Below are 14,238 nucleotides of genomic sequence, written 5' to 3'. Positions count from 1 at the left end.
CGCAGGTAGCCTTCTTTGCAGTTAACATTCAACGCAGGTAGACAGTGGAGCAGTTGACATTCAGCGCAGATGCTCAGTGGAGCAGTTGACATGATCCAGAATTGCCTTGTTTTTGAGTGTTTTCAGGTGGAGAACTTTTATTCAGTGCTGTGGTTTGCTGACCTTGCTCCTCTAGGGGTAGGAACAACATGTTTAGGGACTTTGGATCCCTTAGATTATGGACATTTCATGCTTCATGTTGTAAGGCACAAAAATGTCTATAACATCCGCATTATAGTACATGGTCCAAAACGTTCAATTGACCAAAGATACCAAAGATATCGAAGATAAGTTTATAGAATCTCTAACATACTTTGCCACCACTGTTGACCTGGCAATTTATGCCTCTAAATCTTCCTTAGTGTTTCATCAGCTTCTGTATATCTAACAAAATTAGGCTGGAGATGAAACAGATGTTTTACTTCATGTTCAATATAAAATAAGTTCTCCAAATTATCATAGAGACTTTGGCCTGAGGGAAGTGCTTTTTCTCCTAAAGAACTTGTTGATGAATTAACCTAATCCACAACATATGCATTCAACTTATGTCTATAATCTGTGTGTCTCATTAGCCTATCATTATTTCCTAAAAGTCTTGGAAGTCCTTTATCCTGCAAAATTGTAAATCTTTGCATGAAAGAATTGATTTCTACTTGCATATCCTGGAATCTTTTTTCTAAGTTCTACATTAGAGTTTTCTTGGTTAGAAATCTTTTGATATCCAAAATGGTGCCTGTCCTGTCTTGGATGCCAAGCTGTTCTAGTTGTTCTCTGTTTCTATAATTCAAAAAATGAATGAGCCTATTGGCTTGATCAGGCATTTGTCCTAATAAAGCTCTTGCTTTTTGAATTTCTCCATGTGCTGCATTCACCAAGTCAATCTGCTCATAAATTGTCTGGATAGATGGCCAAACATAACTTAGAGATTGAGTGATGTTGGTCCAAAGGATTCCTTTGATTTCTGCTAGAGGCTTGTCCATAGTGAGATCCTTCTCTCATGATCTGACTTTATTTTTCAATGCTTTAACCTTTCTTGTTTTCTCTGCCACACTAATCTTGGACTTATCATAACTTTTTTCTATTTTTGCCAATTTTTCCTTTACTTGCTTCAGCTCTGACACTTGGAGTTTCAGTTCCTCCATGGGTTTTATCAATTCTTCTGTACTCATAGTAGTACTGCTGCATGGTGTTGTTGTTGTTGCTGAGGTACCTGTGATGATCTTTGTTGTTGATGCTGGGACAGTGGGAGGCAATGTTGTTATAAGTGTGGAGGGGGTAATAGTGACTATTGGGGCTACTTCAAGTGGCTGGGAGGTCAACTCTCCCTGCTTTTCTTGTAGAGCTTTCTCTAGTGCCCGCTCTGTCTCACTCAATCTCTCATTCAGTCTCATGAGTAGGACCATCATGTCCTCTTCAAATTTCTGTTGTACAACTTTTGCAGTCTGTGGATGCATGGAAGGATGCATTTTGAGTTGTTTTCTCAATGCAGCGATGTCCTCTTCTTTCTTCCTCATTAGTGCCTTTATGCCTTTGGCATCTTTCGGATCATGTCCCAATTCAATGATAATTTCTTCCAAGGATTTGATCCTATTGTCCTTAGCAAGAGAAGAGGCTTTCTCCAAATCTAGTTGAGCAGAGGTGTTGTCTAAGGAGTTTTGTAATTTATGAGCTAACATAGCTTTATCAGCTAGTGTGGAGTAGACCATCTCTCCAGTCTGTTTATGCAGCTCAATCTGGTCCATTGGATGAATATCCTTGGCTAAGACCTCCATATTTGTCCTGATGTAATCAGTTGCTGATTATGGTTGCTGCACCTTGGGCTTGAAATAACTCATGATCATTTACCTTAATGTCATAGCGAGACATCAACCTTTGTTGGTTTGTGGGGGCCATCTTAATATACTGGTTACAAATCTGCAGCCTTAGTGGGTCATTTCTAGCCTTTATCTCTGTGAATGTTCTTTTGATGTCAGAGGCCTGCTTACCTGATGGACTAGAATATGAAACTTCCACACTATGCTGCCTTTCTAGCTCCTGCCTATGTGAGCTAGTTGATGTCTCTATCACTAGGGAAGTTTACTGGCTGGTTACCCTCTCACCTCTTAGACTTTCAATTGTTTCTTCAAAGATTTCCTCTTCTGACAGAGGATTGAGTCTTTGCCTTTTTTCCCCTAGTTGTTCTGCAAGCCCACTGATAGGTGTGGCTTCTTCCTTGTCTCTTTTCTTGCCTCTTTCCTCATTTAGAGGAGTCTGTAATGCAGGAATATCTACTGCTTTGGTTTGGACCGGAGGAATTTTCCCCTCCTGATCAGTCATTGCTTGCTGCTTCGTGTCTGCCACTTCCTTGCCCTTAGAATACCCTGTAACTGGTGCGTTGGTTTCTTGTACCGGCTATTGTGAAGTTCCAGTAGAGGATGTACCCACTCCGGTTTGTTGAGGTAGCTTGAAAGATACCTGTCCAAAAGAGTCCAGGTCAACGGTCTTTTCAAGATCTTTCATAGCTCTTTCGATCTTTTCTTGTTCAATAATTTCTTCTATTAATGTACACTCTACCCACTCATCTTGATTAGCAAACTGTTCAATTTCAGGGATCCTATGAATCATATAAGCCGATAGCCTATTTCTTACTTTTTTGTCACTTATAAAGTTATTTGGGTCATATGGCACCCACCAGAAACTTTTCTTCAATTTAAGGTCTTCCCCTAATATCGTATCAGCATCTCCCCATGCCTCCCTCTTATGGATGATAAAAGGGCCTAACTGGGTTTTTATTCTCAGCTGAGCCTTTTTATTTACATTGCAAAAGTGGGTTAAATCTGCATTGATAAGCTGCCTGAAATACTCCAGTACAAATAGCCTCATAGGCACATACCTGAGCAATTTGTAAGGGCACAGTGCCATATATTCTGATTTCAGTGTGATTCTGGTAGAGGTACTAGTCACCTATCCTGTTCTGTTTGGACTGCTATACAATTTTCCTCATATAACGAGAAATTCTAGGAGGAGAAACTCCTATCAACAGGGTGGAGGTTGGATGTACAAACAAGTCAATGAATTCGCAGTAGGTATAAGGGGATTCACAAACATTGTGGAAGACCGAGGTCCAAAAGATCACAAACCTCCTCTCTCCTTTGGAATCCAATTTCCTGATGGGAAATGAAAAGCTGTTTGGCTGATAATATAATAGAAGGGGGTATATGAATGAGGTGTACTTAAAGAGTCCTTCTCTGTCCAGATTTATGAATTGCTCATTGATTTTATTGGCAATGAAAGAGGCATAATCATATTTGACAGTAGGGGGCTGTCCTGGAGTAAACATTGACAACATAACTAAGATGGTCTCATCGAAAAATTCACTGGTTTTGAATCCCAAGATAAAGGATATCATGTCAAGAATAAGCTTGCATGTTTCAGTGAACCAGGAATGCATATAGGGAAGTGGGACTTGGGGCTGGCAATCTGGTTTCATGAATAATTGAGCAATCCGAGTTATTTCTAAATTGGGAAATTGAGATCCTTGCTCAAGCAAAAATCCCATGGAAATAGGAGCAAGGGGCTGAGTGGGATGGAAGTGTAACATCTCATTGATATATTCAGCAGTTATGTAAAAGAGAACAGTTTCGGATGGGGTCACAACTGATTTACTGATAGGGTCATAGTTGGCACAGCATTGGTGAATAATATCTGGGAACACAGTGATTGAGGGAAGGTAATATCTGGGAAGATTGGATTCCCATATTCCATAGATATCAGAGTTGCTCAGATGACTATTCCTAATTCGGCAAAATGCCTGGAGATGGTTCATATCACCAGATAACTCTTTTATTTGAAAATCTTTGTTAGCCAAGGGTAACCAATCCAGGTCTTTATGAGGTGCATTGAGGGGTGCGACGTTCAGGGCCACGGGAGCTTCCATGTGTGGTTCTTGTGTTTTCAAACTGGAAGTCGAGCAATGGTCTAAACATCAATTCTGGGTTTATTTATATGAGAGCTACAAACTGATTTTGGTTGAATTTGGCTTTATTAGGTAAAATTCACAGGGGAAAAATGGAATTACAGGTTTGGGAAGTGAATCAGGGTAAATACCTTTATTTAGGCGAAAAACAGTGTGATTCACAGGTTGACCGACGAGTTGCAGAGCATGACACTATAATTTCTTGGCCAAGTGGCAGACTGGGTGCTCAATCAATCAATGAACGTAATGTGCATGGACATAGTTCGCAGAGAAAGTGAATAAAATGACATTTTCCCGACAATTTAACAAAATTTGGCTTCGGCAGGTAATTTTGACATTTAATTATAGATGACATCAGCGAGGAGGTAGTTTGTCATTTAGCGGGGGTACGGAATGGTGACTTGCCAATGACATGTTAGTGATGTCAGCATGAGGGCCAGTGGGGGGGCGGTAAGCAATTTTGGCCCGCACCACTTATGGGCCAAAGTGGTTTGGGGTGGAGAGGCAGTGAGCACAGTGGGAATGCGCCACGCGTCCAAGGTACGGGAGCAAAACCACAGTTCCCCGTGCTTTAAACATCGGATGGAAGGGGGGGCACGATATAGATCTCCGCGTCGGATGGAGGGTCGCTAATCGGATAGCTGGCACTTTGTGAACAAGGTGGAGAGTCAACACTGCGGGCCCGACCCTTATAAAATCATATTTTAATGCTATTGGGGGTATTTCTATTGGTTGGGGCTTGGTTATTAATCAGCCCAAATGGTGATTAATGCCTTTAATGCAGCTCGAGGGAAGTTTATTAACAATTTCATTGATTTCTTTGAACAACAATGATATGGTCATATTCGACCAAGGTGGGGATATTAAGTATTTGGGGTTTTTATTATATGTACACAATACGGGGATGGGAATAATTTACACGGGATTTATAGAAATAGGGTTAGAGTTAATATGAGAAGTGAATGTCGAAAGGACAACACTAAGTCATATGGTTAACAGCTTAGGTCAAAAGGAAAATATAGCATTTATATGAGAAACATGAATACTATCTAAGTAAAACGGATTTTTACTTAGACATTTACCTTGAAACTGAATGAGTGGCTCAAGGATCTTAAGCAGATCTTAATACCTTTGGGGGAGATTAGCAAATGATTTTGGGAAAGAAGTGTGAAGGGAAATTAGTCATGCCTATATGCCTTGCTTGAGCTGTTTCAAAATGTTTGTCTTGCAATTATGATAGAGATAAGATTAACACCTTTTGGAAACAAAATCAATCACAAGAATGCTTCTGCAACACCATCTACCTACCCTGCTTACTTTTCCTAACATTTTTTCTTCCTTTTCTTTGGGTGCATTTGAACTAGCAACCCCTTTTTCAATTTTTCTTTTCTTTACATGATAAACCTATCTAAATCTGCACTTATTTCTTCCAAGGGCTCAGATTGAATAGCTGAGCTCCTTTGCTTCTCAACCTATCTACTTTTCTGCCAAGTTTAAACAGTTTGGATAGATTTTATTCTCTATCTCTAAATAGGAAATTCAAGCATGAACTGGCCAAGATTAAGTTGTTTGGCCATTCATCTTTAGTGGCATAAATCAACCAGCTGCACATGAAACTTTATTTACAGGACATGAAATAGTAGTGGCATTTGGACTTGCACACTTTCTTGGTCCTTTTTCTTTGGGGTTCATTTCTTTCACTTTTTCCTTTTGACCATTTATCTTTTCACCCTTTGATTTTTCTATTAGGGTATACCCTCTTTACATCTTTTAATTTTTTGATTTTTTCAAAATATGGAAAACCTTTGCAGCAGGGAAAGGATGAACATATTAGGGATTTTTAACCACTTAATCATGAAATATGACACCTATTGGTATAGGAGCATAACAATGGCTCCACTTGGGGATGTCTTTCCCTGGTGGAAAGTCAAGAACAGTAGGTCAGATGGCCTTATGTACAATTCTTGTTATACTCTGAAATCTTCCTTTGCTGTAAGTAAACAAAACTATACAAAGGACCATGTAAAATATACACATCTCTCTTGAGCTGATTCAAACAATTGCACCTCTGTTTTGGATAGTTTGTCTAAATGTTTGTACTCATGTTTTCAGAGCCCAAGTCTTCTTCTACAACTTCTATTAAACTAAAAATGAGGCAAAACAAAAAAGTAGTAAAGTTCCCTCACTGTCTCTCAAAATTTTCTGCACATTCCTTCCTATTATCATTGTTGTAAAAAACTGCAGAAACTGAACTTTGTTATGTACAAGTTAGAGTTAGGATATATCAACAAACTGGATCAAATAGTGTTTCAGCATCCGACCATTAACTGGTCCTTCTTCTGCTTCTGTACCATCCAGGCTTTTCAAAAAGTAGGTATTGTTTCCCTGTGAGGCCTGAATAATAAAAGGTCCCTTCCATAGGAAGTCAAACTTCCCATGTTTTCCTTTATCTTCTTTTCTGGAATCCCATTTCAAAACTTTATCTCCTATGTAAAAATCTTCTACCTTAGTCCTTCTATCAAATATCTTCTTGATTTTTACTTGTAGCACTTGAGATCTTTGATATAGCTCTTCTCTGGTTTGTTGTAAATGGATAGTCTAATTAATCCTTCTCTGAATATCATTGGGTTCTATCTGGGCTTCTTGCAGTAATTTCATTACAGGGACCCCTAAGGATGAAGGAAATATAGCCTCCATACCATAGACAAGCTCATAAGGGCTAGTCCCAATGGATCTCTTGGTAGTTAATCTGTCTGCCCATAGTGCATTTATAAGCTTCTTATGCCAATTTTTCTTGTTTTCTTCCAATACTTTCTTAATGATATTGATCAGGTTTTTATTGGAGGACTCAGATAGACCATTACCTTGCAGGTAATAAGTTGTGGAGTGGCCTAAGGTGATGTGGTACTTATGACACAAACTTATCATTTTCTTGGATTTGAAAGTAGCAACATTATCAGTTATAATTTTTTCAGGGCAACTGAATCTAGACAAGATTTTGGTTTCTAAGAATTGAATGATCACTGAATCATTGGCTTGTCTACAAGGGATGGCTTCTATCCATTTGGTGAAATAATCTATAGCAGTCAGGATCCATTTATGTTGGCCAGAAGAGGGAGGATGGATTTCCCCAATAAAGTCTAAACCCCATTGTTGAAAGGGTCTTTCAGTGGAAATTGTTATAGACAATTTTGGGCACTGCAACCCCAATCAAACATGTCCATAAAAAAAGGGCTCCTAAGTCCCTAAAAGTGTTGTTCCATACCCTAAAAGAACAAGGTCCGCTGATTACATCATCTCCCAGAAGTTCTCCATGAAAAATTGCTTAGAATTGGTCAAAAGTGGACCATCTCACCTGCTCCATGGTCAAAGTGCGATGCATCCCACCTAATGCACACGGGAGGTGCGATGCATACTAAAAATCCCTTCTATGGGGTGTGATGGGCGAGAGTAGACAAATGGCAGAGACAGTTTTCGAGGCGGATGATCATGGAATATTCCAGAAACTTCTCCTGTGCAACTTGTCTCTCTGAATTCGCCCAGGGATGAGTAAGAGATCATCAATCTCTAAGTGGAATCAAGAACTATCAGAGAGAGGACACTAATCAAAATCCCAGAAGCTGACTCACCCCCCTGCAATCATCTATATATGGATCCATCATCCCAGAGATCCAGAGGCTAGAATTTTGTATCTTGTAAGGAAGTGTTGTTGGTTTCTTGTTGGAATATCATAGTGTTGGGTGATCTAAGATTTCATGAGGTGAAAGAAGGGATTTCATGCTAGAGGGTGACATTGGGTCAAAACAAGTGGTTGTAATCCTCTTTGCTTATTCTTGATATTAATAAAGCTATTCAAGTTTTCCTCCACATTCTTGTATGATTGATGATATATGCATTTGTGTGGTCAATATACATATGGTCCTATATTATTTATGATTGTAGATCTCTGTTCTTCGATTGTATTATGCTGCTTTGATTCCACAGGTGCTCTTTGAAGTTGGGTAGATGAAGGAGAAGTGGCAAGGATCTATAAAAAAGGAGAGGAATCGAGCAAGGAACCAAGCGCAAGATTGAGGTTGGTGTCCTTCGTTCCACTCTTATCTACTTCTCATAAAGGGAAACAAAAGTAGTTTTAGTTTGTTTGTTTCTAAGATAGCTACCAATCTTAGTGGGACTAGCAGCTCCAAGTGGACACTAGATTTCCTGAAACAAAATGGCGACTCCGTTGGGGAGCAAATAGATTGTTTTTTTGTCTATATTTGTTTGTTTTATAAACTTACAGATGGAGCCTAAAGTCAAGCCAGCTAGCCTTCGAACTGCATTTGCTATGCAAGTGCAAAGTAGATCAATGTTGCTTCAGTCTATCTCCAGGTTTGTTTATAAACTGAACAATTGATTTGCAAACCTTCTAATTGCCCTAGTGGTGGCTCTAGTAACCTCATTAGTTCAGCCCCCGTGATTTCTATTTACTGTGCATCACTTGCCCGGCCTAAATCCCTGAACTGAGCTGCAAACTGTGACCCGGAACCCAATTGAAGTCTCGTCCCTGGACCATCTCACCTTTTACTCTTGGGAATCTAGATGCATCACACTTCCCATGTGTAGTAGGTGCACTGCATCGCACTTTCCCTGTGTTACACGTGCGCTGATCAAACAAGACTTCTTATGTTCTCAGATTTTGGTTTCTGTGTTCAATCTCTTTAGTTCTATTTAGGAGTTTTGTTGTCTGTGATCAGTATATCACTATCGAAAACCCCTTCCTTTCCATCATTCCTCCTCCATTGTGCAAAGAACTGTGAATGTTTTTATGTATTTTATGCCATTTTTAGTTATCTTTTACAAAGTAGTAGCATAGTCGAACTGTCGTCTTTTGATTTGAAAGTGTTGCAAGTGTCGTTTTCAGTCAAAGAAAAGAATTCTATTGTTCTTGATGGTTGATTATACAAGTTACCCTTGTATTTGATTTGAATTAGTAGTTTTTGAAGTGTCAAAAGTAGTTTTCAATTCAAAATAGTAAAGTTTCGTCATTATCTTCCTTTCATTTTTGAAGAGAAATTTGTTAGTACTGTCGCTTTGAAAAGATAATTTAGATTTGTACTTAGCATTCTTCTTTTCATTCATACATTAAGAAAGCTGAAAACAAATACATGCATGTGCATTTGCATTTAGAATGCTTGTTGGTTTGATTTAGGACAGTGCATCTAATGTGTGCTCTCTGCTCTATGTTGAAAGAATATCATCTCTCTTTCTTTAGTAGCTAGGATTTTCATTGCAAAAAGAAGATTAAATGATTGTTTATCATCTTAGATTTCATTTTAGGAATTGTACATCTACATCACACTGTGAACCTGAAAGGAAAATTTCTTAAGAAATATCAACTGTAAAATAAATTTAATGAACCTAAAAACGCTTTGGAACCTAACGCACAACATCTAGAAGTCTAAGCTAGAGACATATACCAACGTCGTAAAGCCTGGTAACTGTCACTTTCACTTTTGGTTGGGTGATTCCCCCTCTTTGAGATGACAAGTGCCAGTATGGACTTGTGCTCCCATGTACCGTCGAGTATATATTGGGAGACCATAATAGGCTATATCCTTTATCCATAGGAAGCTATGTCTGCCGCCCTATCGATCACAATGCACTGAACATAGCATTTGGGAAGATTAATTGCCGTACCGTAAAAAGTATTCTGCAGTTTTGCGATTGGTTTGGTAATCCCTCTATCTAGATTTCCAGAGTAGTCTCTTTCATTCCTTTTTAGACTCCTTAAAGGAAAAGGTCCATCTGAGCACTTGTCACTTCAGGATCATCAAAAAGCGAGGGCGACTAGAGTCATCTTTTTTTTTTCTCGACTCTTAAAAATTGAAAAAACAAGTTGTGTCAAAGTGTCTAAAATTTATTTTAATTGGAATAATATCACCATTCCCATGTTGGTCTTAGGTTGAGAAAAATGAAGTCCACCAACCAAGGAGTTCCCCTTGGAGGAAATCCTAGTCCTTTCTCCCCTTGGGAGATGTTGGTGCACCTCATATGGCCACGTTGTCACTTCCAGGATTGACTATTGGCTTGCCAATATGGCTCTTCTCGACCTCCGTTGTTTAGAACACCGTGATTCCTGAACAATCAAGTCAGCAACTCGATGATACTAAAGTTACCCCCCAACCTTCTACTTCATCTGATTCTCCCTCTCCTCCTTCCACTTCGCTTGATAACGTCGGTAAGGCCACAAATCAAGTAACTAAGAAAGAGAAGAAAGGGAAGGAGAAGAAATAGAAGAAGAATAAGGAGCCAAAGGCAAAAAGGGGTAACTAGGTGTCATCTAATGAAAATCCACACACTGCACCATCTAAGCCTAAATATCCATGTGTCATTTGCAAAGGAAACCACTACCACTGAGATTGTCCCTGCATCCCTCGGATCTTAAGGGACTGGTCTCCTCGTTTACACAACCCGGTGCCATCAACCTCTGAAGACCATGTTGAAAGTACACCATCAACTAGTGAAAATGAAGCATTTGGACAAAAAAGGAAATGTAAATTTCCTTATAAATTATGTGAAGGCGATCACACCGTCCACCATTGTCCCTTCCTATATGAAGCTAAAAGAGTTTTGGATAACCGTCCGGCTTCGCCGCTACGACTTCCTCCTGGATACAAGAAACTCTTGCCGAGTCCATCGCTAGTTAAAAATCTGACCGACATGCCATTGTGTTCGGTCGAAGCATCTGTCATTGAAGATAAACCCGCTGAATCCATACCATACAAAAGTTAAAAGGTTGAGGTGGCAGTCGACCCGGTCTTGTCTTCGGAAGGTCTATCTTCAGATGACACAATCACCGAAGAGAATGAGAACGACACTATTCAAATTCTTTTCATAAAAACAAACTCATATGAACATGGGGTCAGTCTACCCGTTCCTTTACCGTAGGAAGGAAGTTCGTCAAAGGAAGTTCGTCAGAGTCATATTCGGCCGTCTATTTGGTCCCACCTCCAAGCAACCTAGTCATTTCCTTCGATTGGAATCTACTAGGCAGACCCCATGTACCAGCAAATGTACCATTCCAAATCATTGTACAAGCTTACAAATGGTCATGGCCAGTACCATCATAGATGAAGGGGCTTCTGTGAGTATCCTTTCCTCAACTGCTTGGGAAGCGCTTGGTTTGCAATCGCTTCTGCCTGAAATGAGAAATCTGACAAGCTTTGACAAAGGAACCAGTCGACCATTAGGGATCCTTTCCAATGTGCCCATAACGTTGAGGAGGAAAACTGTTTACATGAACTTAATGGTAGTCCGAGGACCTCTAGATTATAATCTACTCCTTGGGCGTGACTATATTTATAGCATGGGAGCCATTGTCTCCTCACTCTTTAGAGTAATTTGTTTTCCGCATGAAGGCAAAATGGTCAAGCTCGTAGACCAGCTTTCGTTCCCCAGCTCACACGTAGCTAATAGTCAAATTCCATCCCTAAATGGTCTTTTCATGCAAGGAGTGTCTCATCAATCTCCAGTCCGTCCACCTGAAGAGCGCGAGTGATTCAGGAGGACATGACTAAAACCTAGGGGGCATGCACCCTGGTCTTCTTCGGCAGGGAAACTCTGGGTATAGGGTAGGTTTCCGCGAAGGATATATGACTGGTCTGATCCCCGTCCACATAGGAAGAGGGGATTAGACCGGATAAGATACCTCCGTTAAAGGCAGGCCTTTCCCGACAGAACAAACGTTTTGTCTGCAAATTGGGGGGTAACCTAGAAACTCTTCTCCGCTATACCTGGGGGCATGCAAACCTCTTGTGAGCAAGCGAGAAATGACCAACTAACGTTAAATCTATGATTCCGCTGACTTCAACTGCCTAGATCGGGTGAGTGGTCAAATCAACCATTCATCTTCATAGGGGCCACCATTGCACCGACAAAGTAAAGGAAAAAGTTTCCTACCTAACCTTGGTAGTGATCTTGGTAGTTAAGTAGAGGGGTGTAGTTGGTCGTTCCTAGCTTGCATGCGAGAGGCACCAGAGCATAGTTTCGAATAGTGCAAGCTCCCTAAAAATTGAACCTATCGATGAGACATCCTTATTATACGACTGGCATGAGCAGTTTTTATGTGGAGTTCAAGCTCGTTAAAAATTAAACATAAGCAATGAGAAAGCGTTCCCCCAGAGTTTAATCTCATTAAAAAATGAACCAATTTATGGTAAATAACCATTGTGAATGCATTATCATCAGATTTTGAGCCCTGGTTGTGTTCTCATCATCACCTCCACTCTGTTTTAGCCGATCATTTACCTCCGTTTGATTGTTTACCCCTTTTGAGAAACAGCTACGAAGAGTGATCCTATTAGCCATCCTTGTGACACTGCCATGATTGGAAAATTCCAAACCTTATTTGGAATCAGCTGCTACCCGAAATTATCATTCATTCCTCAAAAACGAGTCTCCTTTAAGCTCTTTTCACTTGAATTGTAAAACATGAAAATATTTCTGAGCAATTGGCCTCTCCAGCTTGTTAAATTGACGGGAAGTGCTATCCCTCCTCTAGATTTTAATCTTTTTGGACCTAAGGGATTATTACACGAAAATATCGAGCGCTTGCTTTGTTCGGCTCATTAAAATTACTGAAAATTCATCCCTTTTGTATTATTTTATACTTTTTCGGACTTAAGGGATTACATGACGAAAAAGGATTATTGGAGTTTCCTTTACGTCCCTTTCAGACTCTCTTAAATTGAGAAGGACTGAGTTATCTTTGTCGTTAAACTCGTTAAAACTGAATAGTGACAAACTTGTCCATACAGACAAGAACGAGTTTCACTGTCGCTAGGCTCGTTAAAATATAGCGACAGGTTTTCCCGAAAGGCAAATTATAGAACAAGCATATGTTATCCTCGTCAAGCTTGAAAAAAATAAAGAGGTACTGGTCAACAATGACTAGGGAAAAATTGGGAAGAAAACTTGAAGAAACTTTATTGGTAGCAAGTCGCTCTTGAACATGACACTTTCACTCCACATCCGAGTCGGGTTGGGTTGTTCCATTCACTGGTCATATCACCATTGGTCCATCACACCATCCATATTTGGGGTTAACGCTACCAATCCATGTCAGTGTCGCCAGTATGTTCAAGAGAAGTCGCTCAGATAATTCACCTGTGTCTCATCTGCTGCAATACATTCACACTCCATTCTTTCATGACCGCCACCCTGAACCCTGTATCATCAGATCGTTTTCACCTCCAAAATCATTTACTCTGTTACATGTCGTAGATGTGGGATTCATTAAGGGCTCCTACGGCGGGTCGCTTCTTGTCGATATCAGCTCATTATCCAAGAAGTCGACTTAGGAACAACCCTTTCAGTACTTTGAAGCTTGCAGGCCTCAATGACAAGTTTCTCACTCCCGGCGATAGGTTTACATCAATGGCCTTCGACCGAAAGATTTTTTGCAGTGTTCGACGCCAAGTCCCTTATTCACGCCACACGAATTGTACTGTAGTACCTTGAGGGTCATCATCATTATCAGTGATTCCTCTCACGCCTGTTAACAGCTTACATCATTGGCTGGTAATCAAGTGATGTCTTTCCATGTTCGACTCCAGAACATATTTCACATGGATCGACTTGTACTCTGAGTGAAGATTGAACAAGTTTGAAGACCTCGGATCTAGTTTCATCCATCCGGGTTGCGATATATACAGGAAAATAAAGACATCAAATGTACATTGTTGCTGCATAGGTGATCATCTGAATCAAAGGATGATGACTTTATGAGAATCATCAGTATCCTGCACAGATGGTTGTCTATCTTATGTACATGAAAATGAATTTATAAAGTTGAGCATGGGAATGCCCGCCTCAGCTAGATCATGAAAAATATTATGAAGATAATGTATTGTATTGTATCTTATTACAGGTCACCTTCCAGCTTGAAAAAACATCGGATCCTCATGATAAAGCATTTCACCCGACATCAAAAGATTAATGACCTCATGCTTTAGGGGGCAACTGTTATAGACATTTTTGGGCACTGCAACCCCAATCAAACATGTCCATAAACCAAGGGCTCCTAAGTCCCTAAAAGTGTTGTTCCATACCCTAAAAGAACAAGGTCAGCTTATTACATCATCTCCCAGAAGTTCTCCATGAAAAACTGCTCAGAACTGGTCAAAACTGGACCATCTCACCTGCTCCATGGTCAAAGTGCGATGAATCCCACCTAATGCACATGGGAGGTGCGATGCATACTA

Source organism: Pinus tabuliformis, chromosome 4_2 (assembly GCF_031772625.1).
Source record: "Pinus tabuliformis cultivar Carrire ecotype Pingquan chromosome 4_2, CPIR1, whole genome shotgun sequence".
Taxonomy (NCBI): Eukaryota; Viridiplantae; Streptophyta; class Pinopsida; order Pinales; family Pinaceae; genus Pinus; species Pinus tabuliformis.
Note: the sequence above shows the minus strand (reverse complement) of the source record.